At 44.3% G+C, this 16,809-nt stretch overlaps 1 protein-coding gene across 1 annotated transcript in view; it reads left to right on the top strand.

Moving 5' to 3' along the window:
• aopep (aminopeptidase O (putative)) overlaps nucleotides 1–15,823 on the top strand; it is a 473,316-nt gene extending 457,493 nt beyond the window's left edge. Inside the window, exon 17 of the mRNA XM_070882030.1 lies at nucleotides 15,293–15,823. The gene's annotated coding sequence lies outside the window, so the exon portion shown is untranslated. The remainder of the gene's footprint in view (nucleotides 1–15,292) is intronic.
• The last annotated feature ends 986 nt before the right edge of the window (nucleotides 15,824–16,809 follow it).

The following is a 16,809-nucleotide window of genomic DNA, read 5'->3' as shown; positions in this document are numbered from 1 at the left end:
TTGGAACAGAGGAGGCTGAGGGGAGACTCATTGAGGTGTATAAAATTATGAGGGGCCTCGATATAGTGGATAGGAAGAGCCTATTTCCCTTAGCAGAAGGGTCAACTACTAGTGGGCATAGATTTAAAGTAATTGTTAGAAGATTTAAAGGGAATTTGAGGGGAAATTTCTTCACCCAGAGGATTGTGGGGGTCTGGAACCCACTGGCTGAAAGCATGGTAGAGACAGAAACCCTCACCACATTTAAACTTGAAATGCTTTAACGTGCAAGCCCTAGAGCTGGAAAGTGGGATTATGCTGGATAGCCTCTTGTTGGCCGGCACTGACATGATGGGCTGAAATGGCCTTCTTCCGTGCTGTCAACAATGATTCTCTTTAAGCTTGTTTTGTTCCATTTAGAAGTCAAATAAACTTTTGACAATTGAAAGAATTAGGAGCCAAAGGATTCACCGCTCGTTCGGCGCAGAGTGGCTGACATTTTGAATATTGCCCTCCATTATTTTTGGAGCGGTGTATGGGACCACCCCAGCCGTCTTCCCGCTCTGTCGGGCATGTGCTGCCCCTTATCAGCCGGCGGCGACCCCCTTTCCACCCCACCTAGGAAATTGCCCCACAGGAGCAGACCGGCTGGCGCTCGTTGCACCTGACAGCTTTCCCCGGCAGGCAGCTTCTTGTGGCTGGGCGGCGTGTCCGCCCTTAAAGGGGAGGGCAAACTGCCACGGCCACCATTTTAATTGTCGGCCGACTCCAAAATCGGCCTGACAGTGGCAGCCACGGGTTCGGCCGGGCCGCCAACAGGCAGCCCGGCACCACCTCTTGTGTACTGAGCCGCTGGCCCATCTGAAACCCTGCCTGGTGGCCCAGTGTTTGCCACTAAAGTTGCTACAGAGCTCGCAGTGGCCCTCTCCTTTAACTGAAGGGGAATGACGTTGTGACACGTCGCGCTGACATCATCAGTGATGCGCTGATGATCTGGAGCGGCGACCGACCCGTCCGAATGCCACTTGCACCCCGCTCTTGACCTCACATCCGCCCCGTTACACAAAAAAAGTAAAGAGCTGAATTTCTCCGGATTCTCCGCCCCATGCTTTGGATTGCGCACCTCAGTACTGCTTTGTTTTGGGATAATATTGGACTTTCATATCACTGCTAATGATAGACCAGAGGCTACACCGTTTGATAAGAACAGTGAGAGTCCTGAAGTCAATTAGAAGGTAGGTGGAATCTCCTGTGGTGCTGCTTATAGCAAGTGAAAAGATGTGCTTTTTAAAAATTTGTTCCTGCGATGTGGGTGTTGCTGGCAAGGCCAGCATTTATTGACCATTCCTAATTGCCCTTGAGAAGGTGGTGGTGAGCCACATTCTTGAACCGCTGCAGTCCTTGTGGTGAAAGTTCTCCCATAGTGCTGTAGGGAAGGAGTTCCAGGATTTTGACCCAGCGTCGATGAAGGAACGTCAATATATTTCCAAATCAGGATGCTGTGTAACTGAGAGGGGAATTTGCAGGTGATGGTTCTCCCATGCGCCTGCAGCCCTTGGCCTTCTAGCCTGTTCTATTCAAAACTGTGGAAAATGGATTTCAGTGTAGGCAAATGTGAGGTCATCCACTTTGGACCTAAAATGGATAGAACAGAGTACCTTATAAATACTGAAAAGTTAAAAATAGTGGATGCCCTAAGAGACTTGGGGGTCCATGCACGTAGATCATTAAAATGTCATGGAGAGGTACAAAGAATAATAATCAAAACGACTAATGGAATGCTGGCCTTGATATCTAGAGGACTAGAATAGAAGGGGACAGAATTTATGCAGCAGCTATACAAAGCCTTGGTTAGACCACTCCTGGAGTATTGTGAACAGTTCTGGGAACCACACCTTTGGAAGGATATATTGGCCTTGGAGGGAGTGTAGTGTAGATTTACCAGAATGATACCTGGACTCCAAGAGTTAAATTACAAGGACAGATTACACAAACTAGGCTTAAAGGCCGAGCTCTGTCAAGCCCGTGTGGTGGCTGGTGTGCAATGGTCACCACATGTTAAAAAAATTCACGCACAGGCATCTTCCACATCCTCAATTGGAGTTCAGGACTGGAACATCAGGTCCTTCATTGAAACACCTGTGAACTCATGGAAGCAAGTCATCCTCGTTCGAGGGACCGCCTATGATGATGAGGCAGTAGAGGTCGTGGGTTTGGGACGTGCTGCGAAGAAGACTTGGCAAGCTGCTGCAGTGCATCTTATAGATGGTACACACTTCAGCTATGGTGCGCCGGTGGTACATGGAGTGAATGTTTAACGTGGTGGATGGGATGCCAATCAAGCAGGCTACTTTGTCCTGGATGGTGTCAAGTTTCTTGAGTGTTGTTGGAGATGCACTCATCCAGGCAAGTTCAGAATATTCCGTCACACTCCTGATTTGTGCCTTGTGGAAAGGCTTTGCGGAGTCAGGAGGTGAGACATTAGCTGCAGAACACCCAGCCTCTGACCTACTCTTGTAGCCACAGTATTTATGTGGCTGGTTCAGTTAAATTTCTGGTCAGTGGCGCCCCCCAGGATGTTGATGGTGGGGGCTATTGAATGTCAAGGGGCAGTGGTTAGACTCTTGCTTGTTGGAGATAGTCATTGCCTGGCAGTTGTGTGGCATGAATGTTACTTGCCACTTACCAGCCCAAGCCTTTATGTTATCCATGTCTTGCTGCATTCGGGCATGGACAATCCAAAAGCTGGGAATGTTTACACAAAGGGTGATTTATTGAAGATCTTAATGAGAAGCATGATAAATTTACACAGAGGGTGGTAAATGTTTTGAATGCACTTTCAAGGGAGGCAATGGGGGTTGATTATCAATATTTTCTTCAGGTACTTATCCGAGTTAGTTGAACAAGAGGCTTTGATGGGCCATGTGGTCTTTCCAGTTCTGTACGTCTCTGGATTTTTTCTTTTTTTCTCTGTTTTTTCTCCCCCTCTTTTTTGGTTCTCTCTGTCTCTTTCTCTTCTATTTGTCTTTGTGCTGTTTTGCTTCTTTTTCTTTGACTTTTTTTCTGGCTCTTTCCCATCCTTCTCCTCATTCCCTTATCCCTCTTCCCTCTCTCTGCACCGTTTCAACTTCTGCACCTTCTTGTCCTCTCTGCCATCACCCTTTCATTCCAAAGCCTTCTGCCGTCAGTATTCTCTTCATCCTGGACCTGCTATCTCCTCTTCACTGGTTTTCCAGTAGTGAGCTGGACAACAGGCAGTTTAGATTTTAAAGCCTCCCATAGTGATGTGGCTCAGATTCTGAGCTCAGCAGAGAAGAGATCAAACCTTTGTTCCATCATTCCATGCTGCTCTACATTGATGCCCCAATACACTGCACTTCCCAATGCGTGGGCATGTACCTAATTAGACTACTATTCTACAAGATTTTACCATGCATTTATCTGTGCTCTCTTAGCTGATCAGCTGCTGAATTCAGCTATACAGATGATTTAAAATTTCGGTCGGTCAAAAAACAAGAAATAATAATTTTCTTTCTGTCATGTATTTTTTTAGAAAGGTCAGTGGGTTAGTGTCTGAAAGATACCTTTGTAAGAGTTTCATTGAGGTTTGCAGCCACACACTATGATTGAATGTAAATGTTTGGTTAAGCAATGTTAAATAGCTTATTGCTTCATTACTGTGGTTGATGTATTATAACTAGTGAATCTCCTTCTATAACAGGATTTATTTCTGAACTGAGACTCCTACATAAAATACAGCACACCTGTTTTTTTGGTTTGGGAGGAGGTGGAGATATTTTTATACAGATAACATAATTCAAGAAACAGAAGTTTATTGTATCTTCACGCCATATTTTTGCATGTGGTAAATTGAGCATTTTTGTTTACATAAGGTTTATCAAATTGCAAGATGGAAATTGTTTGCTTTTTCTTTAAGATTTCAAAGCTTGGCTGGAGAAGTGTAACTTTAAAGCAAATAAAATAGATGCTTAAGTTTAAAACATAAGAATAAAATAACATTTTGAAATGGAGTGCACTAATTTGTATGCAGCAAACATAGAAAATAGGTGCAGGAGTCGGCCATTCGGCCCTCCGAGCCTGCACCACCATTCAATATGATCATGGCTGATCATGCAACTTCAGTACCCGATTCCTGCCTTTTCTCCATACCCCCTGATCCCTTTAGCTGTAAGGGCCACATCTAACGCCCTTTTGAATATATCCAACGAACTGGCCTCAACAACTTTCTGTGATAGAGAATTCCACAGGTTCACAATTCTCTATGTGAGAAAGTTTCTCCTCATCCCGGTCCTTAGACTGTGACCCCTGGTTCTGGACTTCCCCAACATCGGGAACATTCTTCCTGCATCTAACCTGTCCAATCCCGTCAGTCTTGCTTCATATGTCAGTCCTGCCATCCCGGGAATCAGTCTGGTGAACATTCGCTGCACTCCCTCAATAGCAAGAATGCCCTTCCTCAGATTAGGAGACCAAAACTGCACACAATACTCAAGGTGTGGTCTCACCAAGGCCCTGTACAACTGCAGTAATACCTCCCTGCTCCTATACTCAAATCCTCTCGCTATGAAGGCCAACATGCCATTTGCTTTCTTCACTGCCTGCTGTACCTGCATGCCAACCTTCAATGACTGATGTACCATGACACCCAGGTCCCGTTGCACCTCCCCTTTTACTAATCTTCACCATTCAGATAATATTCTGCCTTCCTGTTTTTGCCACCAAAGTGGATAACCTTACATTTATCCACATTATACTGCATCTGCCATGCATTTGCCCACGCACCTAACCTGTCCAAGTCACCCTGCAGTCTCTTAGCATCCTCCTCACAGCTCATACTGTCACCCAGCTTAGTGTCATTTGCAAACTTGGAGATATTACATTCAATTCGCTCGTCTAAATCATTAATATATATTGTAAATAGCTGGGGTCCCAGCACTGAACCTTGCGGTACCCCACTAGTCACTGCCTGCTTTTCTGAAAAGGACCCGTTTATTTCCACTTTCTGTTTCCTGTCTGCCAACCAGTTCTCTATCCACATCAATACATTACCTCCAATACCATGTGCTTTAATTTTGCACATTAATCTCTTGTGTGGGACCTTGCCAAAGGCCTTTTGAAAGTAAAAATACACCACATCCACTGGTTCTCCCTTGTCCACTCTGCTAGTTACATCCTCATAATGGCTTCAGTAAAATTATGCTATATTCTTATCTGAAGTTTCTGTTTGCCGAAGGAGGTATAGTATATAGTATTAATAGGAACATAGAACAGCCCCTCGAGCCTGTTCCGCCATTCATTTCAATCATGCCTAATAGATTCCTCAACTCTATTTACCCATCTTGCTCCACATTCCTTGATACGCTTATCTTAAAAAAAAAATCTATCAATCTCAGTCTTGAGAATTTCAATTGACCCAACATCCACAACCTTTCCCACTACTCTTTCTGTGAAAAACTCCTTCCTGATTTCCTGCAGCATGTGGGAGTTTGTGGAGAGCATCGCGATCCCGAACAACCATATCTGCAGTAAGTATCTACATCTCGAGGAACTTCAGATCAGAGTTGTTCAGCTGGCATCCGAGGTGTCGACATTGCGGGCATCAGGGAGGGGGAGAGTTACCTGGACACTTTGATTCAGGAGGCAGTCACACTTATTAGGTTAGGTAGTGGTGCATGTCTGGTTAGGGGTCAGGGACAGGAGGGTGAAACTGCAACTCAAGCAGGTAAGAGGACCCCAGCTGCAGTGCTGGAGTAGTCTCGGCCTTTAGATATGAGGGCCTTGCTGTCTATTTGGATGAGGGAAGAGTCTGCAAGGTGGATGAGCAAACTGACCATGGCACCGTGGTACAGGAGGCCATTCAAGTGCAGGCAGTGAAAAGGAATGTTGCGGTTGGAGACAGTATAGTCAGGGGGATAGATACTTTTTTTTTGCAGCCACAGCCAGGATTTCCAAAGGATGTATTGCCTGCCCAGTGCCAGAGTTAAGGATATCTCCTCATGACTGGAGAGAATTTGGAGGGGGAGGGAGAGGATCCAGTTGCAGTGGTCCATGTAGGAACCAATGACATAGGCAGAACTAGGAATCAGGTTCTGCTGAGAGATTTTGAGGAGCTAGGGTACAAATTAAAATGAAGAACCTCTGGATTGTTACCTGAGCCATGCACAAATTGGCACAGGGACAAGAAGGTTAGAGAGTGGTGTGGGTGGTAGGGGTTTTGATTCATGGGGTGCTGGCACCAATACTGGGGAAAGAGAGAGTTGTTCCGTTGGGGTGGGCTCCACTTAAACCGGTTGGTGAATCGAATAACTAGCGCTTTAGATAGAGCTTTAAGCTAGAAAGGGGTGGGTATGGGAGTGGTCAGGTGAGGGGAAATTTAGAAATCTAAAGCGATAGTGATTTGGCTAAAGATAAGCAGAGTATGACTGGAAGGGACAGATAGTTTAACAGTAATATGTACAGCAGCGAGTAAGGATTAAATAGGATATGCGACACAGAAACAGGCCTTTCGGCCCAATCAGTCCATGCTGGTGTTTATGGTCCATTCGAGCCTCCTCCTCTCTTTCCTCTTCTGAATCTATCAGCATAATAACCCTTTAGTCCCTTGTTCCTCAAATGCTTGTCTAGCCTCCCCTTAAATGCATCTGTACCATTTGCTTCAACCACTCACTGTGGTAGCGAGTTCCACATTCTCACCACTCTTTGGGTAAAGAAGTTTCTTCTGAATTCTCTATTGGATTTCTTGGTGGCTATCTTATATTGATGGCCTCGAGTTATGCTATTCCCCACAAGTGGAAACATTCTCTCTGTATTCACTCTATCAAACCTTTCATAATTAGGTCACCCCTCAGCCTTATTTCAAGAGGAAAGAGTCCCAGCCTGTTCATCTTTTCCTGATATGTATACTCTCGCGTTTCTGGTATCACTCTTGTAAATCTTCTCTGCACCCTCTCCAGTGCCTCTATATCCTTTTTATAATATGGCGACCAGAATGGCACGCAGTACTCTAAGTGTGGCCTAATCAAGGTTCGAGCAGGGAATAATGGTAAAAAGTTAAAATTAAAGGCTCTTTACCTGAATGTATGAAACATTCATAACAAGATAGATGAATTAGTCGCACTCATAGCCATTACAGAGATGTGGTTGCAAGCTGACTAAGGTTGGGCACTAAATCTTCCCAAATACTAGACATTTCAAAAGGCAAGCAGAATGGAAAAGGAGTGGGGATGGGGAGGGTAGCCTCGTTGATAAAGGATGATATAAGGATAGTAGTGAGAAATATCTTGGCTTGGGAGATCAGGAAGTAGAACCAGTATGGAGGAGATGAAAAATAACAAGGAAATGGCAGAGACTTTAAACAAATATTTTGTATGTATCTTTACAGTAGAACACACAAAAAGAATACCAAAAATACTGGAGAACCAAGGAGCTAATGTGAATGAGGTTCTTTAAGTAATTAAGATCAGTAGAGAAAATGTACTTGAGAAACTAATGAATGTAAAATCCGACAAATCCTCAGGACCTGGTGGCCTCCATCCTAGGATTCTAAAAGAGATGGCTGCAGAGATAGTGGATGCAATGGTTGTGATCTTCCAAAAAATTTTTAGATTCTAGAACTGTCCCAGTGGATTGGAAGGTAGCAAATGTAACCCTGCCATTCAAGAAAGGACGGAGAGAGAAAACAGGGAACTACAGGCCAGTTAGCCTGACATCAGTCGTTTGGAAAATGCTGGAATCCATTCTTAAGAATTGGTAATAAGGCATTTAAAAATGATTAGGTAGAGTCAACATGGTATTATGAAAGGGAAATTGTGTTCAACAAATTTGTTAGTTTTTTTGAGGATGTAACTAACAGGATACATAAAGGGGACCCAGTGGATGTAGTATATTTAGATTTCCAAAAGGCATTCGATAAGGTGCCACATAAAAGATTGTTATGCAAGATAAGGGCTCATGGATTTTGGGGTAATATATTAGCATGGATAGAGAATTGGTTAACGATCAGAAAACAGAGAGTACGGATAAAAGGATCATTTTCAGTTTGGCAGGCTTGGGCCTCAGCTATTTACAGTTTATTTTAATGACTTAGATGAAGGGACCGAGCGTAATGTAGCCAAGTTTGTTGACATAACAAAGCTAGGTGGTAAAGTAAGCTGTGAGGAGGACACAAAGAGCCTGCAAAGGGATATGGACAGGTTAAGTGAGTGGCCAATAAGGTGGCAGTTGGAATATAATGTGGGGATATATGAAGTTATTCACTTTGGTAGGAAGAATAGAAAAAATGATTTTTTTTAAAATGATAAACTATTCAATGTTGGTGTTCAGAGAGATATAGGTGTCCTTGTACAAGAAACACAGAACACTAGCATGCAGGTACAGCAAACAATTAGGAAGGCAAATGGAATGTTGGCCTTTATTGCAAGGGGATTGAAGAACAAGAGTAAGGAAGTCTTGCTACAATTGTATAGGGTTTTGGTGGGTCCACATCTGGAATACTCTGCACAGTTTTAGTCTCCTTATCTGAGGAAGGATATACTTGCCTTAGAGGCGATACAACGGAGGCTCACTAGATTTATCCCTGGGATGAAAGGGTTATCCTATGAGGAGCGATTGAATCAATTGGACTTATACTCCCTGGAGTTTAGATGATTGAGAGGTGATCTCTTTGAGACCTATAAGATTCTGAGAGGAATTGATTGGGTAGATGCTGAGAGATTGTTTCCCCTGATTTGGAATGACTAGAACTAGGAGCCACAGTCTCAGGATAAGGAGTTGGCCATTTAAGACTGAGATGAGGAGGAATTTTTTTCACTTCGAGGGTTGTGAATCTTCGTAATTCTCTACTCCAAAGGGTGAATCGTTGAGTGTATTCAAGGCTGAGATAGATAGATTTTTATGTAATGTAGGGATATAAAGGGATATAGACAGGCTAAGTGAGTGGGCAAACATTTGGCAGATGGAGTATAATGTGGGAAAGTGTGAGATTATCCACTTTGGCAGGAAAAATAAAAAAGCAAATTATTATTTAAATGGAGAGCGATTACAAAATGCTGCAGTACAGAGGAACCTGGGGGTCCCTGTGCATGAAACACAAAAAGTTAGTATGCAGGTACAGCAAATAATCAGGAAGGCAAATTAAATGTTGGGAGTATAAAAGCAGGGAAGTCCTGCTACAACTGTACAGGATACTGGTGAGACCACATCGAGAGTACTGCATACAATTTTGGTCTCCTTATTTAAGGAGGGATATACTTGCATTGGAGGCAATTCAGAGAAGGTTCATTGGGTTAATTCCTGAGATGAAGGGGTTTGACTTATGGAGAAAGGTTGGGCCTATACTCATTGGAATTTAGAAGAATGAGATGGATCTTATTGAAACATATAAGATACTGAGAGGGCTCGACAAGGTAGATACAGAGAGGATGTTTCCACTCGTGGGGGAATCTAGAACTAGGGGGCATAGTTTAAGAACAAGGGGTCATAAGAACATAAGAATTAGGAACAGGAGTAGGCCATCTAGCCCCTCGAGCCTGCTCCGCCATTCAATAAGATCATGGCTGATCTGTAATGGTCGCCCATTTAGAACTGAGATGAAGAGAAATTTCTCCTCTCAGTGCGCTGTAAATCTGTGGAATTCTCTGCCACAGAGAGCTGTGGAGGCTGGGTCATTGAATATATTTAAGGTGGAGATAGACAGATTTTTGATCATTGAGTATATTTAAGGTGGAGATAGACAGATTTTTGAACGATAAGGGAGTGAAGGGTTATGGGGAGCGGGCAGGGAAGTGGAACTGAGAGCAAGATCAGATAAGCCATGATCTTATTAAATGGCGGAGCAGGCACGAGGGGCCAATGGCCTACTCCTGCTTTCATTTCTTATGTTCTTATGTAATCTAAGGGAATCAAGGGATATGGAGATCGGGCAGGAAAGTGGAGTTGAGGGCGAAGATCTGCCTTGAACTTATTGAATAGTAGAGCAGGAATGTGGGTCTGTATGGCCTACTCCAGCTCCTAATTCATATGTTTTTAACTGAACCAAGCTAGCACTGGGCCCGTTTGATCGCAATCCTCAAACAGTCCACCATAGGGACAGATAGAAAAAACATTCTGAGAGGAGAAAAAGCACATCTGTCCAGTCAGCTCATGATGTGAAGTTAAGGGAGACCAACTGTGACAAGCATGAATCTTCGGAATCTTTTGATCCTTTGTTAAAATACAGAGTTAATGGATTCATCAGCCTTTCAGGCTGTTACCATGCTGTAAAAGTAGCTTGGTAACAAGTGACTGGAGAAACTGGGTTCAGGGCAGAGACTTGGGCTGGAATTTTCCGGGGTTCGTGCAGGTGCTATCAGAGGTGGGTCGGATGAGAAAGTTGAAATTTCTTGCAGCGTCTGCCAGCGCGGCAACGACCTGACCGATAGAGGCGGGTGACCCAATTTAAAGGATCATTAGCTTGTACTCGGACCCCTAAGAGTCTTTTTAACCTTACATGTGCAATTTCACTGGATGCGCATGGGACTCGTGCTATTCAGGGACCACGTCTGTCAACCTGAGACGTGAATTGAGTTGCCATTGATGCAACTGATTATTGGACAGCATCAAAGGTAGTATAAAAGCTCCCACCTGACAGCTGTTCATGTTCCTCAGACAGAAGCTGTTCCCAGCATAGATTGAACTTTCTGCGGTTGCAAGTCTTTCCAGCAAACTCCCAATCCAATGTCATCTCATTGGAAGAACCTCTCTCACCATTGACAGGTTGCTTCTGTCATCTCTACTTCACCTGCCATGGATGCCATTTATACCATCTCACCTTGGTCCTCAGAATCAGACCACAATGAGCACCGACTCCAACAACACCAAGTACACCAGCAGCACAAACAATAACAATACCAACCTTCTCCGCAATCACCTGATGCTGCACAGGACAGTTGGCATCAGCACCCAAGCACATGAGGGATGGCCTCATCGTGGAAAGGTTTACTAACTTTATGCTGTACACCCATATGGCTGCCACATGGTGCGCCAGGTTGGCACCACCTCACACCAACACCATAAAGCATCCATACAATGACCAAGCCATTCCTTTCACACTCACCACCATTGCTGGAGGTACCGTTACGTCTCACCATGCAACTCACGAAGCCACTTCCAAGGGTGCACACAAATTTGTTCAAGACCAGAAAGTGTTGAAAATAACGAATGTTATATTTGACAGCACATTAATGGAAACTTTACATAAACATTGGATAAAACACCTAAGTGGCTACTCTTGTGAATCTACTTGCATGTCATCTTTCTCTTCTGCGTGCTTCTATGAGATGCTACCCCTGTAGCTTCAGCAGAGGTAGAGGCAGCCTGCTCATTTCCCTGCTGCCAAAGAGCTGGAGAGCAACTTGGTGCACATCAGTGAGGCCTCGTGGCCTCACTTCTATTCTGACATCCCTCCTAGAGAGGTGGTCTTTAATCTTCTGCCATCTAATCTCCATAGAGACCATGTGCTCCTGTGAGTGGCGCATTAGCTGCTCCATGTAGGTGGCCATCCTATCCATGGAGGAGCCTACAGTCGCCAGTGACTGGGACACGGTGGTGCTCATGTTGGAGATGGACTCCTCCATTCTCAAACATTTGCAAACATCACGCTCGCAAAACCTGTCCGAGCCCCCTGCACTTCTTCCTGCACCTCCAGGATCGCCCTCTTTCTGGATGGCCCTCGAGGCTCAGCGTCTGCATGCAACTAAGCAGAGCTGGGAACGCCCTACGCCCTCCAGCGAGGACACTGCTGTCCCTGTCTCCACCATCTGCTCTTGCTCAGTTATGAGATGTGAGACACTAGGTGACAACACTACTCTGTCGCGTGGGATCCACCGAAGTGTGTGTATCTGTGCTGGTGCTAGATGCACTTATGTCTGGTGATGGTGCACCCTTGGAGGCTGGAGGATCCTCTGAGGAGTTGTCCGCCTCTTCCTCCTGGATAGTGGGGGGAAGGGGGAGCTCTTGATGGACCTATGGGAGGGTAAAGTGATGAGTTAGATATGTCATATGAAGAATGGGTCTGTACCATTATGTCCATGATGACCATTCAATGGCTGCTGACATCAGTCCCCATATGAGTGACTGATGTACTCCATGTAGCTGTATGATATCTAATTCTGTCACAAGGTTTCTGAGATGTCCCTCTCTCTCCATCTCCCACCTCCAGCTGCTCGGCGACTCCAGATATTTCTAAAGCAGCCTCCTCTGCTGTTGTAAGATTTGCAAATGATGGGGGTTCACCGCTGGTTCTCTCCCTCTCCCTCTTATTGTGGGCTCTCTTTTCTTGCAAGGAGGGAAAGAAAAGAGGTTGAGTGAGATTGATGGAATGGATGGGTTAGATCTTTAGAAGGAGACTATGATGGGGTGCCAAAGCCAAGTGGCTCCTTGTGTGTTGTTGATTAGTATGATTGCACTAGGGTAAGGGTGAGTGTGAGGGTGTGAGGTGCAGTATGACGATGCCAGGTGCTTGTATTCATTCCAAAAGGCAATTTCAACTGGAACCATTCAGCAATCCACAACGGGCCAGAGAGAGGCTCCAAGGTTCTTCGACGCAGCATTGGAGGCCTTCGTACAGGTGGTGGAGAGAGAGGTCCTGTTTTCACAGGACCAGGAAGCCGAGGCATAGAATATGTGGGTTATGTTTGAACTGTATACAACACTGGTTAGGCCACAGCTAGAGTACTGCGTGCACATTACAGGAAAGATGTGATTGCACTGAAGAGGATACAGAGGAGATTTACGAGGATGTTGCTGGGAGTAGAGAATCTTAGCTATGAGGAAAGATTGGATAGGCTGGGTCTGTTTTCCTTGGAACAGAGGAGGCTGAGGGGAGACCTTATTGAGGTGTCTAAAATTATGAGGGGCCTAGATAAAGATAGAAAGGACCTATTTCCCTTAGCAGAGGGGGCAAATACCAGGGAGTATAGATTTAAAGTAATTGATAGAAGGTTTAGAGGAGATTTGAGGGGAAATTTCTACACCCAGAGGTTGTGGGGGTCTGGAACTCACTGCCGAAAAGGGTGTTAGAGGCAGAAACCTTCACCACATTTAAAAAGTACTTGGATGTGCACTTGAAGTGCCGTAACCTACAGGGCTTACAGACCAAGAGCTGGAAAGTGGGATTAGGCTGGATAGCTCTTTGTTGGCTGGCATGGACACAATGGGCTGAAATGGCCTCCTTCCGTGCTGTAAATCTCTATGATTCTATTCTATGAAAGGCAGTGGGAGCAGATAGCCACAGAAGCCAATGCCAACAGTGTTACTCCAAGGACCGGGATGCAATGCTGGAAGCAGTTCAGTGACTACTATCTTCACCACTTCCTCAGCTGGTCGTTGTCTGCCTGGCCTTCATGATGGCGAGGTTGTGGAGTGTGCAGCAGACCACGATGAAGCTTGAGATACGGTCTGGCGAATACTGCAGGGCTCTTCCATCGCAGTCCAGGCAACGCAAGCATTGTTTAAGGATGCCAATGATCTGTTCTATCAGATTCCATGTGACAGCATGGCTTTCGTTGTATGTATGCTGCCCATGTCTGCGTGATTTGCACAGCAGAGTCATGAACCAGGTGGTCAGCGGCTAGACCTTGTCGCCCAGTAGCCACCCTTTGGCAAAGCCGTGTGCTTGCTCCACCTGCTTCTCTCTGGCAAGAGAGAATGAAATGTATTCAGCTCTCTTTGCATACAGAGCCTCACTCACCTCTCTTATACAGGAGTGGACGGCACACTGGGAGATGTTATAGCTGTCACCTGCTCCAGCCTGGAAGGAGTCCAACACGAAGGTATTCAAGACCATGGTCACTTTTACAGCCGCTGGCAATACTCTCCTTGCTCTGGACTGGTGCTGCAAGTCTGCCTGTAACAGGTGGCAGATTTCTGAGCACCTCCTTAGTAAAACGGAGACTTTGCACACACTGTTCGCTGCTGAGGTTGAGGGAGGAGAATTGCTTTCTGATGACCCTGTGTGGATATTGCCTCCTGCTTGAGAACCCTTCTCCCTCTCCTGCCTCTTCTAGCAGGTTATCCTGCTCTGTATTGCCTCTGCTGATCCTCCCTGTCATGCTGTGGTCAAGTGGGATACCTGTACAAGCTACTGTACCCATGTCTGGGAGCAACTGGTCTGAGAAGATCCCTTGCACGTCAGTACCAAGTCCTTGAGCATGCACCACACCACTGCTTGTAGTCTTTACCAACTGTTTTTTTTAAAGTCGAGAAAGCACCAAACACATCTACAACTCAGCAACAGTTAGTAGAAATCAATCAGCAACTAACCTGTAAGTAGGCGATGATCTCTTTAAATAGCACTGGGGGTGGGGGTCCTTCCTGCTGCTGAATGCATGTTCAGCTGTGGGAGGTTAAGAGAGGGCATTAGCTCCAGCATTGAGGTCGAAAATGGCAGCACTGGCATCAAATCTGTGTTGGAAGCTGACTGACGTCACGATCTGCATACTTTCAGCACTTGCTTTCAGCGCTGACGCCAACGCCATCACCAAAATGGCGCCCGGCGCGGCCCGCACCAGAAGTGTGCATGCGCTGCACGGATGCCATTTCCGATCCAAAATGGCAACTGTAGCGCCCAATCAACGAACTCTACACGACTGTATTTTTAGCCCTATGATTCAACGACCTCTGCAGTCTGCTAATCTTGAAACCACCAGATTAATTTCCCTGACAACACATCGTATAGGTTGGAATATATAATATTCTTCCCCAACAATGTGCCTTAACCCTGTGTGACAATGTGCCATGTTAGTTTTGTGCTCTGCACACAAATAAACTGCCCAAATTCATTTACTGTTACATCTTTACAGCTAGTTGAGAGAAGAAGTTCATTACAAGACTCTGGGCTAGATCCAAATTCCAGAGATGAAAGCAGCATGTGCAAACACATTGTGCCACACAGTCCTGTAGTCTCCTAATTACTAATTTGGGCAGGTAAAGCAGGCTGAGGCAGGCACTCGGTATGTAAAAATTGAGCTCTTAGCACTTTTTTAAAGGATGTGTTCAGCTGTACTTTTTTGATCCCTTTATGAAAAGAAATGGAGAAAAAATTATATTTATCTCTGAAGTTGAATGTAGCCTTTGGATAAATCACCATATGACATAAAGCCCTTCATTAAAATGTTACTGATTACCAAGATCTAGTGAGTGAGCTATTTTGACTCAGTGCCAAAAATGATCATTTACCTTTGACCTTCAAAGGCTAGTCTAACTTCCTGTTATGTGAATACAGCCAGTTAATATCTCTGTTCTTCATGCTTTCAAGCAGGTCTATGATGTACTGAAAATTGGTGTCAGTTCAGGATACTTAGCACTGGGAACGTATCTACTGGAAACTACTGCTGCGAGAACTCCCTTCGATTGCAAGCCTTTACAGTGTGAGAAGATCTTTATTTTTTTTTCAACCTTGTGAGTTGTATTTGAAGACTCTGCTTTTGGACTGCATTCTGATGTACATCATTGTCTTTGTATACATTTAAAACTAATTTATAAATACAGATTACTAATAGTCACAGTTTTGAGATGCCTGACTACACTTAATTTTCCTAAGCAATTTTAGTAATAGATTATGCAGGATGGACAGACTCCACATATTTCCGCTGTTTTGTTTATAGCCCAGTACCAATTTAGATAAGGCAGACTACTGATGAAAATGCAAAGCACAAATGTTCTGGATTGTTCAGTAGTATGCAAAATGTGTTTGAATATAACTCACTTAATTTGTGCTCTGTAGCTATCGTATTTTGTCCTACAAATTTTACAATGCAAATTAAATATGTTTTACTTTGGACCTAAATTAGGCATATGATAAATGTGTTGCTGTTCTTTTTATCTGATACAACTTTATTTGAACTTTTTGAATCCATTCTCTATATTGACCAATTTTTGTTTGTTTAAATTAAAATATAGATCATAATAACATGACATTAATAGATTCAGTCAAGTCCTGTAGCTGGAAAGTTGAAAGTGATGCTGGGTCACCAAGTGAATGACCTTTAGCAATTGGCAGGGCTTTTTTCTACAGGCAGGAAAAAATAGATCTGAAGCCTAGCAAAGAATGGTGACCAGTGATTATGAATTACTGCAATATAATTCAAAGAGAGGTAGCAGGAAACACTAATTTTGGTTTAGGTATCAGGAGTTCCAGACACACAATAGTGTCACCTTTCCATTTTTCTTCGTGATATTTGAGCTTTACTGTTCAATACATAGAGATTGTAATGCTTTACTGAGCCAGTAATGAGTTCTAGCATTTAACTATTGCTGTGTCATAGATATATTATAGAGAGGAGGAAATGGGGTATAAGAGATGGGGAAGAATGGTGGGCAGAGCTGTTTATTATTTCTAATTTTATATAAAATTGTATTTTGTGTATATTTTAGTTGTATAGGGTTGATATTACTGTATTAAACCCATTCCTGATAACAGTAGCTGTAAGGGCTTAGGAACATCAGGACAGGATTAGGTCATTTAGCACCCTCGAGCCTGTTCTGCCATTCAATGAGATTGTGGCTGATCTGTGACCTAACTCCATAGCCTTTGTCCCATATCCCTCAATTCCTTTGGTTAACGGAAATCTATCAATTTCAGATTTAAAATTAACAATTGGCCTTGCATCAACTGCCATTTGCGTCAGAGAGTTCCAAACCTCTACCAGCGTGTAGAAGCATTTCCTAACTTCACTCCTGAATGGCCTGACTCTAATTTTTAGGCTGTGTCCCCTAGTCCTAGATTCCCAAACCAGCACAAATAGTTTTTCTGGGCCCAAGTTTCGGGCCGCG

This window comes from Pristiophorus japonicus, chromosome 1 (assembly GCF_044704955.1).
Source record: "Pristiophorus japonicus isolate sPriJap1 chromosome 1, sPriJap1.hap1, whole genome shotgun sequence".
NCBI classification, from domain to species: domain Eukaryota; kingdom Metazoa; phylum Chordata; class Chondrichthyes; family Pristiophoridae; genus Pristiophorus; species Pristiophorus japonicus.
This window is presented reverse-complemented; position numbering and strand designations above follow the sequence as displayed.